Source organism: Sapajus apella, unplaced genomic scaffold (assembly GCF_009761245.1).
Source record: "Sapajus apella isolate SASKATOON/1434 unplaced genomic scaffold, GSC_monkey_1.0 scaffold37, whole genome shotgun sequence".
NCBI lineage: Eukaryota > Metazoa > Chordata > Mammalia > Primates > Cebidae > Sapajus > Sapajus apella.
The window spans coordinates 1641716-1658386 of NW_022436977.1; the positions used below are offsets into that span (position 1 = coordinate 1641716).

General features: G+C 38.6%; 1 protein-coding gene across 12 annotated transcripts in view; it reads left to right on the forward strand.

Annotated features, from left to right (window-relative positions):
• HERC1 (HECT and RLD domain containing E3 ubiquitin protein ligase family member 1) overlaps positions 1–16671 on the forward strand; it is a 234247-nt gene that overhangs the window by 18220 nt on the left and 199356 nt on the right. The window contains exon 2 of one of the 12 annotated variants that reach the window (XM_032297750.1): positions 3125–3219. The exons of 10 other annotated variants lie outside the window; for them this stretch is intronic. The gene's annotated coding sequence lies outside the window, so the exon portion shown is untranslated. Of the gene's footprint in view, positions 1–2581; positions 3220–16671 lie in introns of those variants that run through there. One more of the 12 variants, XM_032297749.1, reaches the window with a different exon arrangement.

The following is a 16671-nucleotide window of genomic DNA, read 5'->3' on the forward strand; positions in this document are numbered from 1 at the left end:
ATTATTATTATTGTTTGAGGCATAGTCTTGCTCTGTCACCCAGATTGGAGTATAGTGGCGTGATCTCAGCTGACTGCAACATCTGCCTCCTGGGTTCAAGTGACTCTTGTGGCTCAACCTCTCAAATAGCTGGAATTACAGGCGTGTACTGCCACGCCTGACTAATTTTTGTATTTTTAATATAGTGATAGGGTTTTGCTGTGTTGGCCAGGTTGGTCTTGAACTCCTTGCCTCAGGTGATCCATCCAAAGTGTTTGGATTACAGCCATGAGCCACCACACCGACCCCTGGATTGTTTTAAATCAAGTCCTTGACATATGTAATGTTTATGTTTCAGATATTTCTTTTTTTTTTTTTTTTCCCGAGACGGAGTTTCGCTCTTGTTACCCAGGCTGGAGTGCAATGGCGCGATCTCGGCTCACTGCAACCTCCGCCTCCTGGGTTCAGGCAATTCTCCTGCCTCAGCCTCCTGAGTAGCTGGGATTACAGGCACGTGCCACCATGCCCAGCTAATTTTTTGTAGTTTTAGTAGAGACGGGGTTTCACCATGTTGACCAGGATGGTCTCGATCTCTTGACCTCGTGATCCACCTGCCTCGGCCTCCCAAAGTGCTGGGATTACAGGCTTGAGCCACCGCGCCCGGCTTGTTTCAGATATTTCAATATTGATTTTTAAAAGATAGAGTCTCTTTTTCTCTCTCTCTCTTTTTTTCTTTTGAGACCAAGTATCACTCTGTCGTCCACACTGGAGTGCAGTGGTGCAATATTGGCTCATTGCAACCTCTGCCTCCCGTGTTCAAGCGATTCTCCTGCCTCAGCCTCCTGAGTAGCTAGGATTACAGGTTTGTGCCACCACGCCCAGCTAATCTTTGGTATTTTAATAGAGATGGGGTTTCACCTGTTGGTCAGGCTGGTCTTGAACTCCTGACCTTATGATCTGCCTGCCTTGGCTTCCCAAAGTGCTAGGATTACAGGTGTAAGCCACGGTACCCAGCCTCCCTTTCTCTTTTTATAGCATAACCATAATACCATTATCATACCAAAAAGTGTATAGCAAGTTCTTAATATCAAGTATGAATCAGGCTTCATATTTCTATGATTTATAAATAGATATAGACCTATAGTTTATTTGCTTGAAGTGAAATCCAAATAAGATTCATACTTTGCAATAGTTTGGTGTGTTTATTAATCATTTTAAATCTTTAGACTCTCTTCATCTCTTTTTTTTTTTCTTAATTTTTAAATTAAAGAAACCAGGTTGTTTGCCCTGATAAGTTTCCCTTAGTTTCATTTTGCTGATTGTATCTCTGTAATGTCACTTAACATGCTCTTGTGTTTCCTTAATTTCCTGTAAATTGATAGGTTGGTTTTTATGTTTTTTTTTTTCTCAGTACTTTATAGGAGTGATTTGTGTTTTCATCAGGAGATATGTAAGGTCTTACATCTCTTTGTGATGTTAGCGGCTATTGATGGTAATTGCTTAGACTTCCTAATTCATCAGGGATTGCAAAATAGTGAAATGTTATTGTTTCATCTTCATTCATGTGTTAGATGGCATTTTCTTCAACACTGTAAGTTGTATGTTTGGGACGCTATATTTATGCCAGCACTGGTACTGGGATGATTGGCAAGGTTCTGAATTCCTTTAAGGGAATGTTGAATAAATAAACTTTATTCAAAGGATGTTGGTAAATAAATAGGTTAAATCCCATCATGAAAGTAAATAGCTCATGACTTAGAGTGTGGAGCTGGTCACTGATGTTTGTTCTTTTTAAGAGGACAATGTTGATATTCAGAAATTTGAAAAGTAATTTGTTCAGGGCAGTAGTTATTAGTTTATTGAGCCAGATTTCTCAGCATGAACTTGAGAACAGACCTTTTGTGTGAATCAGATTAATAAAATACTGAGTTTACATAAGACAGCATATTTTGTATTAACGATTGTCAAAGAACTGGAGCAGCAGCATTTCCCAATGTGGCTCCTTGACAAAAGGGCTCTGGAGTCTAATAAACTTGGAAAACAATGTGTACTTTATTTTCTCTTAGTATTTCAAGTACATTTTAACATGTAAAAGACTTACAGTAAAGAAGCCTGTTTAACATTAACTCAGTATTTTCCAAATTTATTTGATCTCTGAACCTTTTTTCCCCCCTTACAACATCTTGAGGAGCTAATGATCTAAGGAACAAATTTTGGGAAATTTTAGGTGATATGGTTTGGCTGTGTCCCCATCTAATTATCTCATCTTGAATTGTAGTTCTTATAATCCCTATGTGTGGTGGGATGGACCCTGTGGGATGTAAATGAATCATGGGGATGGTTACCCTCATGCTGTTCTCCTGATAGTGAGTTCTCACGAGATCTGAGGGTTTTAAAAGGGGCTTTCCCCACTTTGGCTTGTCATTTCTCCTTCTTGCCGTCATGTGAAGAAGGATGTGTTTGCTAACTCCTTCTGCCATGATTGTAAGTTTTCTGAGGTCTCCCCAGCCCTGTGAAACTGTGAGGCAATTAAACTTCTTTCCTTTTTAAATTACCCAATCTTGGGTATTTCTTCATAGCAGCATGAGAACAGACTAATAGGTTAGAGGATTTGAACAGAGTAAAAAAAAAAAAAAAAAAATGCAACCATGAAGAGCGTGTTTGACTTTGTTACAGTGATGTGGAGAAGCTTTTGATAGGTAAATAATAAGACATTTTTCAGTGAGAAGAGAGCAAGAGGCAAATTTGGTTATTGTTTCATCTTAGCCTGTAAGCATTACACTTTTAGAGAAGCAAGGTTAGAAAAGGACTTCATCAGTCACTATGTAACATTTACTACATCCAGGCACTGTTTTCAGTACTTTACACAACCTTTTACAATAGGCCTACTCTTATTATACCTATTTTACAGTTGAGGAAACTGAGGCACAGAGAAATTAAGTAAATTGTTCAAGATTGCATTGCAGAGCTAGTGACATAGTAAAGCCGTGATCTAAACCTAGGTAGCCTGGCTCCAGGTTTCATGTGCGTAGCCACTGCTCTACACTGCAACATGTGGAAGGTGGAGAGCATGAAATATAAATCAGATTAAGAGGGGATTTAAAGTCTGTTTGGAAGGAACAGATATATTTTCTTTAACTTTCAGACAATCAGAGCCATAAGAGAAGAATGTGGAGAGTTGGCTATGTCCTAGTGAAGATAGAAAGCATGAAGACCTGGGAACCATTATCCATAAAAAAGGTATACCTCTATGGGAGGTAGATTAGATGCAAGTAGAATACTGAGTTAAGAGGACACTGTTAATACAGAATTTCTGATTTAGAAATGCACTGGAACTCATTTAAGACCTCCCTCATTTTATACTTGAGATCTGAGGTTATACAGTTTTATTCATGAACTTGTAATAATCATAGCTCACATTAGTACATTGCATTAAAGTACTTTCAGATGAATTCTTACTTGATCCTCTTAACAACTTTGAAAAGTAAACAGGTAGGTTTCATATTTTCCATAGCAGAGCTGGTTCTTGGTTCTTGGGTACTGGCTCATGCCTGTAATCACAGCACTGTGGGAGACCAAGGCGGACAGATAACTAGAAGCCAGGAGTTCAAGACCAGCCTGGCCAACATGGCAAAACCCTGCCTCTACTAAAAATACAAAAAGTAGCTGGATGTGATGGTGCACGTCTGTAATCCCAGCTACTCAGGTGACTAAGGTATGAGAATCCCTAGAAACCGAGAGGTGGAAGTTGGAATGAGCTGTCATGCCATCGCACTCCAGCCTAGGCAACAGAGCCAGACTCTGTCTCAAAAAAAAAAAAAAAAAAAAAAAATCCTGAAATCCCTCACAAAGCTAATGTCTATACTAAATCACATAGCCTTAGTTCTTGGCTAATAACATGTTAAAGAAGAGTATTGCATGCTCTTGAGATGAGGATTTGGGTCACAAAGAAAAGTTGCATTTTAAGAAATGGAAATAACTCCTTTCTAAGTGTGAAAAGTAATATATTTGTTATAAAAAATGATTTTTAGATAGTGGAAAAAGGTGAAAACTATCTGTAATCACACCATGAAGAATAATCATTGTTAAATTATGTGTAGTTCAGTTTTTTTATAGGTCTATTTATAGAAATACTCTTTTCCAAATTCTATACATATTGTTTTATAACTTAAAATACTGTATTTTTTTTTTTTTTTTGAGACAGAGTTTTGCTCTTGTCACCCAGGCTGGAGTGCAGGTGTGATCTCAGCACACTGCAACCTCTGCCTCCTGGGTTCAAGCCATTCTCCTGCCTCAGCCTCCTCAGTAGCTGGGATTACAGGCGCCCACCACCATACCCAGCTAATTTTTGTATTTTTAGTAGAGAAGGGGTTTCATCATGTTGGCCAGGCTGGGCTTGAACTCCTGTCCTCAGGTGATTCGCCTGGCTTAGCCTCCCAAAGTGCTGGGATTACAGGCATGAGCCACCGCGTCTGGCCAGAATACTGTATTCTTAGAAGAGGACATTGATAGGCATTTGATCTTCTGCCTCTGCCACAGTAAAATGGTACATGCAGAAACAACAGGCATACAATGTTAATTTCCTGCGCAAACTGGGATGGATAGTTTTCTCTCTTCTTCCTCCCATACTAATAGCTGACCTGTTAGTACAGGCTAGGTCAGTAGGTAAAAAATTATTTGGGAATAGGCTAATTCAAGGAGACTATGAGTAGTATAAATCTTCATTTTATTGTTTTTTCTTTAGACTTTGGAGGTTTATTGATTATTTTGTGGATTGATATTTAAAAAAAAAACTGCTTTCACACTGTTCTAGATTAAAAGATAAGCGACTCAGATTTTGTAAACATTAGGAAGAATAAAGTATGGTTCTTTTGGAGCACTCTATATATGGCCTCTTTTAGTGAGTGTACTTATGAGTGTGTGTGTGTGTGTGTGTGTGTGTGTGTGTGTGTGTGTGTGTCTGTCCATATCTGATTATCACAACTGTTGTAGTGGTAGGAGGGAAAAGAGCCTGTTCTGTTGTGAAATGGATTTTTGTACTTGAAGTCAGTTCTTTAGAAACCACTTGTAGATTCTTTACCAAATCTTACTTCCTGATTTATTGACAATGTCTAGTAATGTGCTTTGTTAATCATTCTCTCTGTCCAAGCAGATTTTTATGAAGGTCTTTTTTTGAAAATATTATTCTTTTTGAGGATTGGGCAATATGTTTTATTTATGTATCTCAATATTGTTGATTGTAAGTTGATGGTCAGGTGTCTGTTTTTAGCTATTCTAGTTCCCTACTCTTTCCATATAAAATTTTAAAATAAGATTGCTTATAACTACAAAAAAAAACTTTTTGGTATTATTAGGTTGAATTTATAGATCAATTTGGAGGAGAATTGACATTTTACAATATTTAGTTTTACAATTTAGGAATGTGGCATGTCTCTCCATCTATTTTGATGATCTTTGATTTCCTTCATCAATGTCTTTATAATTTTTAGCATGTAGATCCTGCACGTTTTGTTAAAGTTTGTACCTACGTGTTTTATTTAAAAATGTTTAAAAACCTTTTTTACCGAAGTGTAATTTACATTCATAGAAGCATATATATATAGTAAGTGTGCAGCTTCATGAGTTCCACAGGGATGGATTTATTTTCATATTCGGCTTATTTTTTTGTCAACTTGAGAGATTCTCAGGAGGGAGTTAGGTACAGTTCAAGATGAGGAAACAAGAAAAACTTCCCATTTCCTTCTGAATCGGTTCTTCATAGTGTGACCTCAGTGTTTTGTATAAAAGTGAATTCTGAAGACAATAGATGTATTAATAGAAAGGTAAGCACATACACATTTCCAAATCAGTTTGCCTTTTAGATTTTCCCTGCTGTAACTTACTTCTAGTCATGATGCAATACAGATTTGCCTAGATATTTTCTAATATAGTAATTTATACTGTTTTGAAACAATGAAAATGTGGGTTGAAGATTTAAGAGATGGAAGATTCTGTCTTCCTATAATTTTTGGTGAACCAGGATATTTGGTGCCCTTTAGCTTTCTTCTGTGTAATTTGTACAAAGCACAAGCTTAAGTAAACTTGTCATCTTGCTGTCTGGCTTTTCTCTTACTTGCATGAAGGGTAGGCAACGTAGTATGTGTCTGTGTGCTTGGGAACAGTGTTTTTCTGCCAGCTCATTTTTGAGCAAGAGTTACAAATCTAGCTCTAAATTTATAGAGATGGTATCACTGTAATTACTTAAAGAAAAATGATTATGTTGTAAGGAACCTAAAAGTGAGATTTGTTTAATACAGATACTCCTGGGGATAACTGAGTTTATTACATATGCTCCATCAGGAAGAACATGGTTAATAATGGAAAAACCGTGTTAATCAGTTAATTCCTATGTGTACTTTTATTGCAAAAGATAACCTTTTTTTTCTTTCCTCTTTTATGTTACTGGGGCTCAGCTGTGCCTGATTCAGCTGTTTCTACATTCCTCCCCAAGCTCTGATTTTGAAAATTTCTCAAATTTATAGAAAATATGAAGAACAGTGCTTTTCACCTACATTTACAAATTGCAGCATTTTGCAGCAACTGCTTTTTTCTTCTCCTCTGAACATACGTACATTTTGCTTTAAGTTAAGTTGTGGTTCTCATAATACTCCCCATCCTCTCCCAGTACACTGGCATGTATCCTGTAAGAAGCAGGACATTCTCCAACATAACCTCAATACTTTTATCACACCAGAGGAGAATAACTTTAATTCATTATCACCTAATATGCAACATTTGTGTTTAAAACTTTATTTCCCACGTCTCTTATAGTTGCTTTTTGTTTTTTTTCAGGTTCAGGATCCAGTGACATTCACATACTGCTTTTGGTGTTTATGTTTCTTTAAATCTAGAATAATCCCTAGCCTTTTTTTTCCAAGTGACATTAACTTTATTGAAGAATCTAAGTCAGTTGTCTTATACAATCTTCTACAATATGAATTTGTGTATTGTTTATTTAAGATTATATATTCAAGTTAAACATTTACTGCATTAACACTATATAGGTCATGTTATGTACTCCTTATGTCACCTCAGGAGGCACTTAATGCCGTTTTCCTCCTTTATAGGTGATGCTGAGTTTGATCTCTTGTTTAAGGTGGTAACTATCACGAGATTATTTCTTTGCAAATGTACATTTCTTTCCCCTTTGTAGTTAATAAGCAGTCTAGGTGGTGGTATTTTGAGATCATGTGAAAATTGTTGCTCTTACAACTCTTTCTCACTGGTTTTAGCATCCTTGGAAAATTATTCTTGCCCCCCTTTTTTAAAATAAAAAAATATTTAAGCAATATATACACATGATAAGAAACTTACCTAGTATAAAAAAGGTTTTAGCAAAAGATATATCTCTCTTTAATTCATTCATACTGTGTCTTCATTTTCCTAGTGTTTCCCAGAGTTAACTGTCATTGGTTTCTTATGTGTCTTCCAGAGATTTTCAACCACTCTAGTCATGCATTCATATATGTGGCCCCTCTTCTTTTCTTTTTACACAAATGGCTTATTTCAAGAAACATGATAGTTTAAAGATCTACTCATAGTATATTTCAAAATTTCATTTCTTTTTATGACTAATATTTCAGTGAATGTATATATACCACATTTTGTTTATCCATTCATCTGTTGAAGGACAGTCGATCTATTTCTGCCTTTTGACTATTGTGAATAATGCTGCTGTTAACATTAGTGTACAAATATCTGTTTGAGTCTCTGCTTTTAATTCTTTTGTATATATGCCTTGAAGTGGGTGCTTGGTCTGCATCTTAATGTATTTTAACTTAATGTATCATAGTTATCATTTTCAACTTAATACATTCCAAATAATTATAGATCTTCCTCATTCATTTTAATGATTGCCTTGATTGTAGTATATGTGTATAATTTATTTATGCAGTTTATTATTTGCAGACTTTAGATTGTTTTCTGGCTGGGTACAGTAGCTCCTACCTGTAATTACAAAACTTTGGGAGGATGAGGCAGGAGGATTGCTTGAACCCAGGTGTTCGAGACCAATCTGGGCAACATAGTGAGACCTCATCTCTATTTAAAAACAAAGCACAAACCAAAAGTCATTTCCCCTTTTCATTACTTTTATTACCCCCCTCTTGTTTTTTTTTGTTAATCTAAACAAGGCTGCAATGAATAGGATATTTCTTAAACAGTACCTTGTTTCTTGATTGAAACTACACTATGAAAATGTTGATTGAGCCTAGTCCTGCTGAGCATACCTTCGACATGTCCTTAAAATTTGTCACCTTACAAGCTCAATATAATGTTGCTCTTTTATTTTAGGTCCTTACTTTTCAACTCAACTTTTGTGGTGGCCCAGGATTAGTCTGTTGTGTCCTGGCTGATCTTTCTCTTCATTATCTTAGTGTTCTCCACAGCTCCTGATGTGTAGCCTTGTTATGGGAACATTATCATATTGTACTGTAATTGCTTATATATCTTTATATGCTTTGACGTTCTGAGTGTTTTAGGGGCACTGCTTTGTATGTAGTAGACCTCCTTATTATGGATCAATTTTGTACATTCTCGTTAAGTTCTTGTAGTAAGAAGTTAGAATACCTTTGTTAAAATTAACACATATTTACAGATTTAGAAAAATGCACAAATAGGACTGACCCTTAGTTCATTAGAATATATTAGGGGTTCATGCCTTTATTTTGTTTATTTTTTGATGAAGAGGTTAAAAGGTAACTTTGAAGCCATTCATTGGTTGATACTATTATGTCTTCCTCCTCTATCCCTATTTATTTTGATACAATTAACTCTTTCAGATAATCCTTTTAATTTTATTTTTTTCTCACTAAAATCATATGCATATATAGGTATTCTGTGACTGTTTGAGGAGCTAGCCAAAGTACCTACTTCTGACATTTTTGCTATTTCTTCATTTTTTATTTTAGGGAGCCCATTAGAATGAGTTCTTGCAGTTTCAATTGGATATAACATTGGGAGCTCTGTGAGGATAAATTTACTAAAAATGTTGATTTTCATGTTAGAGGCTTTCCTTTATAGTTGCTAACAGTTTGATGATTCTAAAGAAGTGGGAGGTGATTTTTTTTCTACAGACAATGTAAGGACTCCCAGGATCTTCACTGCTCTAGAAAGTAACTTCTGTTGATGTCTAGTGTCTGATTCATGGCCACTGGTCACCTGCAGATTAAGGTATTTGCATGTGCTGACATTTCTGTTTGCAGTTCTGAATTAATTGCATCTATTACCATAACAGACTGTTGACAAATGGATAACTTACTTTACTCTTTTTTCTTTTCCCCAAAGATTCTTTCATTAAAAAGTGCATTGATGAGCAGTGCACAGTGGCTCACCCCTGTAATTCCAGCACTTTGGGAGTCTAGACAGGAGGATTGCCTGAGGCCAGGAGCGTTGGTGACATAGTGAGACCCTGTCTCTGGAAAAAAGAAAAAAATTAGCTGTGAGTGGTAGCATGTGCTTGTAGTCCTGGCTATTTAGGATGCTGAGGCAGTAGGATCACTTGGACCTAGGAGTTCAAGGCTTCAGTGAGCTCTGATTGTGCCACTGAACTCTAATCTAGGCAACAGAGCAAGACCTTGTTTCTTTGAGGAAAAGAAAAGTGCACTGGGGCCAGGTGTGGTGGCTTATGTCTATAATCCCAGCACTTTGGGAGACCAAGGCGGGCTGATCACGAGGTCAGGCGTTCAAGACCAGCCTGACCAACATGGTGAAACCCGATCTCTACTAAAAATACAAAAATTAGTTTGATGTGGTGGTATGCGCCTGTAATCCCAGCTACTCAGGAGGCTGAGGCAGGAGAATCACTTGAAATTGGAAGGGGGATGTTGCAGTGAGCCTCTGCACTCCAGCCTGGGCATGCCACTACACTCCAGCCTGGACGACAGAGTGAGACGCTGCCTCAAAGAAAAAATGTACTCTGATGTTCTAAAAAAGAAACCACCCAAGTTTGATAGCAGCCATTATTTGGAATCATTACATTGAAAACAAAATCATTAAAAACATAGTAAATTTGCTTATAGCTGTTTGTCACAAACTTTTTGTATTAGAACATTGCAGTGATTTTTTTTCTTTTGGTCAACTAGAGTTACTATAATGTTATGCTAAACTTCTATAAAGGAACACAAAAGAAGAATCTTAAAATAGCTGATGTTACTTACCTTTAGGGGATATACGATAAATAATTAGAGACCATATAGTGTAACAAGTAATATTTATTTTCACAGTTTTCAAAGTAGTTCCTTTTGCCAGATACAGAAATTCTAAGATGAGAAAGATAATTGAGGGTTAAGGTTGTTTAAGTGGGCTTAATTTGGGTGGAGGGCAGAGGGCGGAGGAGGTAGGATTTGAATTAGCAACTGTAGAAAGTATAAGTAGAAAGGAAGGGGTGAGCATTACAGAGGACAGCAGCATGAGTAAGGGCACAAAGGTAGGAGTGAACATATCTCAACTGAGTGATACAAGGATTTGTAGGGATTCCTACCTGACTAGAGCAGAGACGGTTGGGGAGCATGGGGTGGTAAAATTTGTTAAGTTGGAGGGGACAGTTGATTGTGAGCCTTAAGCAGACGAAGTGATTTTAATCCTGGGGTGCTATCTATATCAGTGAGGTTCCTGGCAGGAAATAAATGGACTAGTTGTAGAGGTTTGGGTAGGGTTAAGGAGAGCAACAGGGTATTGTGATGTTCCCAAGGCCTAAGACTATTGGGAAGCTGTTAGTGTACTTTTAAGCCTGAGGGGAAAAGAAGAGGAACACCGGAAACTGATGAGAGCTGGAGCAGTGGAAGCCAAGCTAGTGGTCAGGACCTGTAGCCCTAGAGGAAATGGCTTGTGAGTAGGAAGGGCTAGAGAAATAAAAACCCCTTTTCTTTTTCTTCTCATCCTCCCTTTTCCTCCTATGCGTGACTCTCAATGGCCCAGTGCAGCTGGAAGAAGAGAACTTGAGCAATGTAATCCCAGAGATCAGCCTCAAAGGGTGCAAAGCAGAGCTTGGAAGGGTAGAGAATAGACTTGATTTGTGGAGGTTGGGGGCAAATAGAGAATGCCTACTCCAGGACCCATTTTAAATTATTGCAAATTTATAAAGTAGGGGAGTGTCATAATGAAAATGCTCTTGGAGGAAGATTTGGTTTAGTGGATTTTGAGCCTTAAAAAAATCTCTCAGGCTTGGTGTGGTGGCTCACGCCTGTAATCCCAGCACTTTGGGAGGCTGAGGCTGATGGATCACGAGGTCAAGAGTTCAAAACCAGCTTGGCCAACATAGTGAAACCCCTGTCTCTACTAAAAATATAAAAATTAGCTGGGTGCAGTGGCATGTGCCTGTAATCCCAGCTACTCGGGACTGAGGCAAGAGAATTGCTTGAACCCAAGAGTGAGCCAAGATCACACCACTGGCCTCCAGCCTGGGTGACAGAGCAAGACTCCATCTCGGTGTTGCGGGTGGGGTGGGGGTGGGGAATCTCTCTTTGGGCAGAGTTCCAACTTACAACAAGAAAGGCAGAATGCAATCTATTATCTGATTTATCCTTATAGCCCCCACTGTAGCTCATTTTATTATTTCTCTGTAGACTTGCTAGACCAAAATTAATTCTTCTTCCACAAAGTTCTGAGCCCTTGCAGTGAGAAAGCTTGGGTGCCAGTGGCTCAAAGGGACAAAAGAGTAGGGCAGAGTACCAACCTTGCAAAGCTTGAGTCTGGTTGTGGGGTGGATGGAACAGTAGTGATGAAGACAGGTACACAAATAATAATAAACCAGGCAGAGTATCATAAATGTGTAAGCAGAAGTATGAGAGTTAGAAGAGGAAGTGATTAAATCTGTATTGTTGGCCAGTGTGGTGGCTCACACGTGTAATCCCAGCACTTTGAGAGGCTGAGGCAGGTGGATCATGAGGTCAAGAGATCAAGACCATCCTGGCCAACATGGTGAAACCCCGTCTTTGAGGCTGGCTGTGGTGGCATGCGCCTGTAGTCCCAACTACTTGAGAGGCTGAGGCAGGCAAATCGCTTGAACCCAGGAGGTGGAGGTTGCAGTGAGCCAAGATCACGCCACTGCACTCCAGCCTGGCGACCAAGCGAGACTCCGTCTCAGAAAAAAAAAAATCTGTGTTGGTGAGTGTAGGGTGATTACAACGTGAAAAGCTTTATGGAAGGAGCCACTTTTGAGATAGGGCTTTGAAGGACAAGTGTGGATTCTGACAGGTAAAGATTATGTGGGTGAGGACTGTCAGTTATATGGATGAACAAAGGCATGGAGATGGGAATGTTTTGTTAAAGATAAGGATGTATTTAGAGGAGTTGTGAGAGTTGAGATTGGAAGGCAAACTTGGCTGTCTCTGGTTAGACTTAAATCCACAATTATAACTTGTATTTGGTTTGATAAGTGGAAAGTTATCCATGGTTTTAATAGCTAGGTAATGTTGTAATTGATTAGAACTGAGCTTTAAGAAGATTAATCTGGCAGAAGTAGGTAGAGTGCATTAGAATGGGGAGTCTCCTTAGGAAGCCATTGTAGTTTCCCTGGGCAGGTTATGGAGGCTGAAGCAGGATGAGGCCAATGGGAATGTATAAAAAAGGGTGGGCTATAAAGGAAAGGCCTGAGTCAGAGACTACAGCTTTGATCCTGGGTACCTAAGAGTGATTTATTAGAAGGAGCTGGTTAGAAGGATGTAGGGAAGCTGGAAGAGATGGTGTAATTTCAGATGTGGTGAATTGGGGGCAGGAAGCATTGATACAGCGATGTCACTAGGCATTTAGAAATATGACTGGTGCTCTGGACTGGGTATGGCTGTTTAAGACCAGCCTGGGCAACATAGTGAGACCACATTTCTACCAAAAAAAAAAAAAAAAAAAAAAGAGAGAGAAGAAAAGAAAAAATGAGCCAGGTATGTCTGTGTGCACCTGTAGTCCCAGCTACTCAGGAGGCTGAGGTAGGAAGATAGCTTGAGCCTAGGAGTTTGAGGGTGCACTGAGCTATGATTGCACCCATGAATAGCTGCTGCACTCCAGCCTGGGCAACAGAGCAAGACCCTCTCAGAAAAAAAAAAAAACCACTTGTGTTCTGCAGAAATGCTCATCAGAGGTGATTTGGGAGGTATCTGTAGTGATGATGAATTAAGCTTTAGCAATGAACGGGAAGTGGTTGATGTTATGAAAAAATACATACTGAGAAGAAAAAGGAGGTTCTGGAACTTTTGGGAATACCAGCATTGGGTGGACAAGAGGCAGGGTCTGCAAGTTACTGGGTTTTTGTTTGTTTTGAGACAGGGTCTTGCTCTGTTGCCCAGGCTGGAGTGCAGTAGCATGATAATGGCTCACTGCAGCTTTGACCTCCCAAGCTCAGATAATCCTTCTGCCTTAGTTTCCCAAGTAGCTGGGACCACAGAAACCACTATACATGGCTAACTTACTTTTATTTTTTGTAGAAATGGGGTCTCCCTGTGTTGTCCAGGCAGGTCTTGAACTCTTGGCCTCAAGCAGTCCTCCTGCCTCAGCCTCCCAAAGTACTGGGATTACAGGCATAAGCCATGGTGCCTGACCTTTTGTTTGCTTTTTGGTCAGCTTTGATGAGGTATAATTAACATATAATAAATTCACCATTTTAAGTCCACAGTTTGATAAATGGTAATACAATTATGTAACTACCACCACAATCATGATACAGTTTATTTTTATCATACCCGGAAAGTTCCCTTTTAACTTCTTTGCTGTAATCTTCTCCACCTGTTCTTTAGCCACTAGCAACGACTGATATGCCTTTAATTACTATGGTTTTTACTCTAGAATTTCATGTACATAGAAGCATAGTTACGTAATCTTTGTCTCTGGCTTATTTAGTTTAGCATAATGCTTTTGAGATTCATCCATGTTGAATCTCAAAATGGATGATAATGCTTTTTATATTCATTATGTTTATAATGAATAAGCATTATGCTGCTTGAATCAGTAGTTCATTCCTTTTTATTACTGAGTTGTATGCCATTGTATGCATATATTATGATGTACATATTCATTCATCAATTGATGGACAGTTGAGTTTCCAGTTTTTGGCCATTATGAATAAAGGTGCTATAAGTAGTCATGTCTAAGTCTTTATGTAATCGGGTGTTCTCAATTTTCGGGGCAAATACCTAAGGACTAGAATTGTTGCATGTGGTCAGTACAGTGTAAGTTTATAATAAACTGCCAAGAAGTTTCCCATGTCACACTTCTACCAGGAGTGTATGAAAGTTTTACACACTGGGGGTGACATCCTCACCAGTACTTGGTATTGTCTGTGTCTTTAAATTGAGCCATTTATTGAGTTTGTAATAGTATCTTGTTGTGGTTTTAATTTCCATTTCCCTATTGACTAACAGCATTCAACTTTTTTTTTTTTTTTTTTTTTTTGGGACGGAGTTTTGCTGTTGTTACCCAGGCTGGAGTGCAATGGCGCGATCTCGGCTCACCGCAACCTCCGCCTCCTGGGTTCAGGCAATTCTCCTGCCTCAGCCTCCTGAGTAGGTGGGATTACAGGCACGCGCCACCATGCCCAGCTAATTTTTTGTATTTTTAGTAGAGACGGGGTTTCACCATGTTGACCAGGATGGTCTCGATCTCTTGACCTCGTGATCCACCCGCCTGGGCCTCCCAAAGTGCTGGGATTACAGGCTTGAGCCACCGCGCCCAGCCTCAACATCTTTTCATGTGCTTATTTGGCTGTTTATATATCTTCGGTGAAGTGTCTTTTCAGACATTTTGCTCAATTTAAAAATTGAGTTTTCTTATTGAGTTTTAAGGGTTCCTTTTGATTTTCTTAACAGTGCTTTTTTTTTTTTTTGAGACAGTTTTGTTCTTGTTGCCCAGGCTGGAGTGCAATGGGACAATCTTGGCTCACTGCAGCCTCCACCTCCCGGGTTCAGGTGATTCTCTTGCCTCAGGCTTCTGAGTAGCTGGGATTACAGGTGCTCACCCAGCTAATTTTTTGTATTTTTAGTAGAGACAGGGTTTAACTTTGTTGGCCAGGCTGGTCTCAAACTCCTGACCTCAGGTGATCCACCCATCTTGGCCTCCCAAAGTACTGGGATTATAGGCGTGAGCCACTGTGCCTAGCCAATAATGCCTTTTGAAGGACAAAAGTTTTTTATTTAGATCAGGTCCAGCTTACCAGTTTTTGGTGTGCTATTTAAGAAATCTTACCCAGGATTGCTAAGATTTTCTCTTATGTTTTCTTCTAGAGATTTTTTAGTTTTAACTTTTATGTTGAGGACTGTGAATCAATTTGAGTTGATTTTTATATATGGTATGAAATTAGGGTCAAGATTTATTTTCCCTGTATGCATATTCAGTTGTTCCAGCACTTTTTGTTGAAAAGGTGCCTTTACACTAAGGTGTTTAAACTGCCTTGACATCTTAGATAAGCATCAATTGGCCATATATATGTGGGTCTATTTCTGTGCTCTCAGTTCTGTTCTGTTGATCTATCTTGATGCAAGTACCACTGTCTTGTTGCAATACCATGTTTTGATTATTCTAGTTTTATATTAATAATAAGCTTTAAAGTCAGATAATAAACATCTTTAATTTTGTTCTCTATCAATTAGAATTGTTTTGCTATTCTCAGTCCTTTGCCTTTCTGCCTTGCAAGTTTCTGTGAGGACTGTGAAAAGTTTTGCTTTGTTTTGTTACCCAATTGAGATCATGTAATACTCTTGAAAGAGTGGTTAGGAGGTACATATGTTATCATAGGAACAAGACTTTTAAGAAGGAACAGAACTGACAGTTGGTTCGTTGATACCTTCTGAGGTTTTAATTTTATATCTTTCATCCATTTGGAGTTAGTCTTTAATCCATTTGGAGTTAATTTTAGTGTAAGGTGTCAGGAAGGGGTCCAGTTTCTGCTTTCTGCACATGGCTATCCAGTTTTTCCAACACTATTTATTAAACAGGGAATCCTTTCCCCATTGCTTGTTTTTGTCAGGTTTGTCAAAGATCAGGTGGTTGTAGATGTGTGGCATTTCCTCCAAGGCCTCTGTTGTGTTCCATTGGTCTTTATCTCTGTTTTGATACCAGTACCATGCTATTTCAATTACTGTAGCCTTGTATAGTTTGAAGTCAGGTGGTATGATGCCTCTAGCTTTTTTCTTTTTGCTTAGGATTGTCTTGGCTATAGGGGCTCTCTTTTGGTTCCATATGAAGTTTATGGTGTTTTTTTCCAGTTCTGTGAAGAAGGTCATCGGTAGCTTGATGGGGATAGCATTGAATCTGTAAATTACTTTGGGCAGTATGGCCATTTTCACAATATTGAATCTTCCTAACCATGAGCATGGAATGTTTCTCCATCTGTTTGTGTCCTCTTATTTCCTTGAGCAGTGGTTTGTAGTTCTCCTTGAAGAGGTCCTTTACATCCTTTGTTAGTTGTATTCCTAGGTATTTTATTCTCTTTGTAGCAATTGAGGTTTTGATGTTTAAAAAGTTAGCATGAGGCTGGGCATGGTGGCTCATGCCTATAATCCTAGCACTTTGGGAGGTGGAGGTGGGAGGATAGCTTGAGCCCAGGAGTTCAGGGCTTCAGTGAAGAATTATGATTGTGCCATTCCCATTCCAGCCTTGGCAACAGAACCAGACCCTGTCTCAAAAAAAAAAAAAAAAAAAAAAAAAAAAGAGCATGATATGCAACGT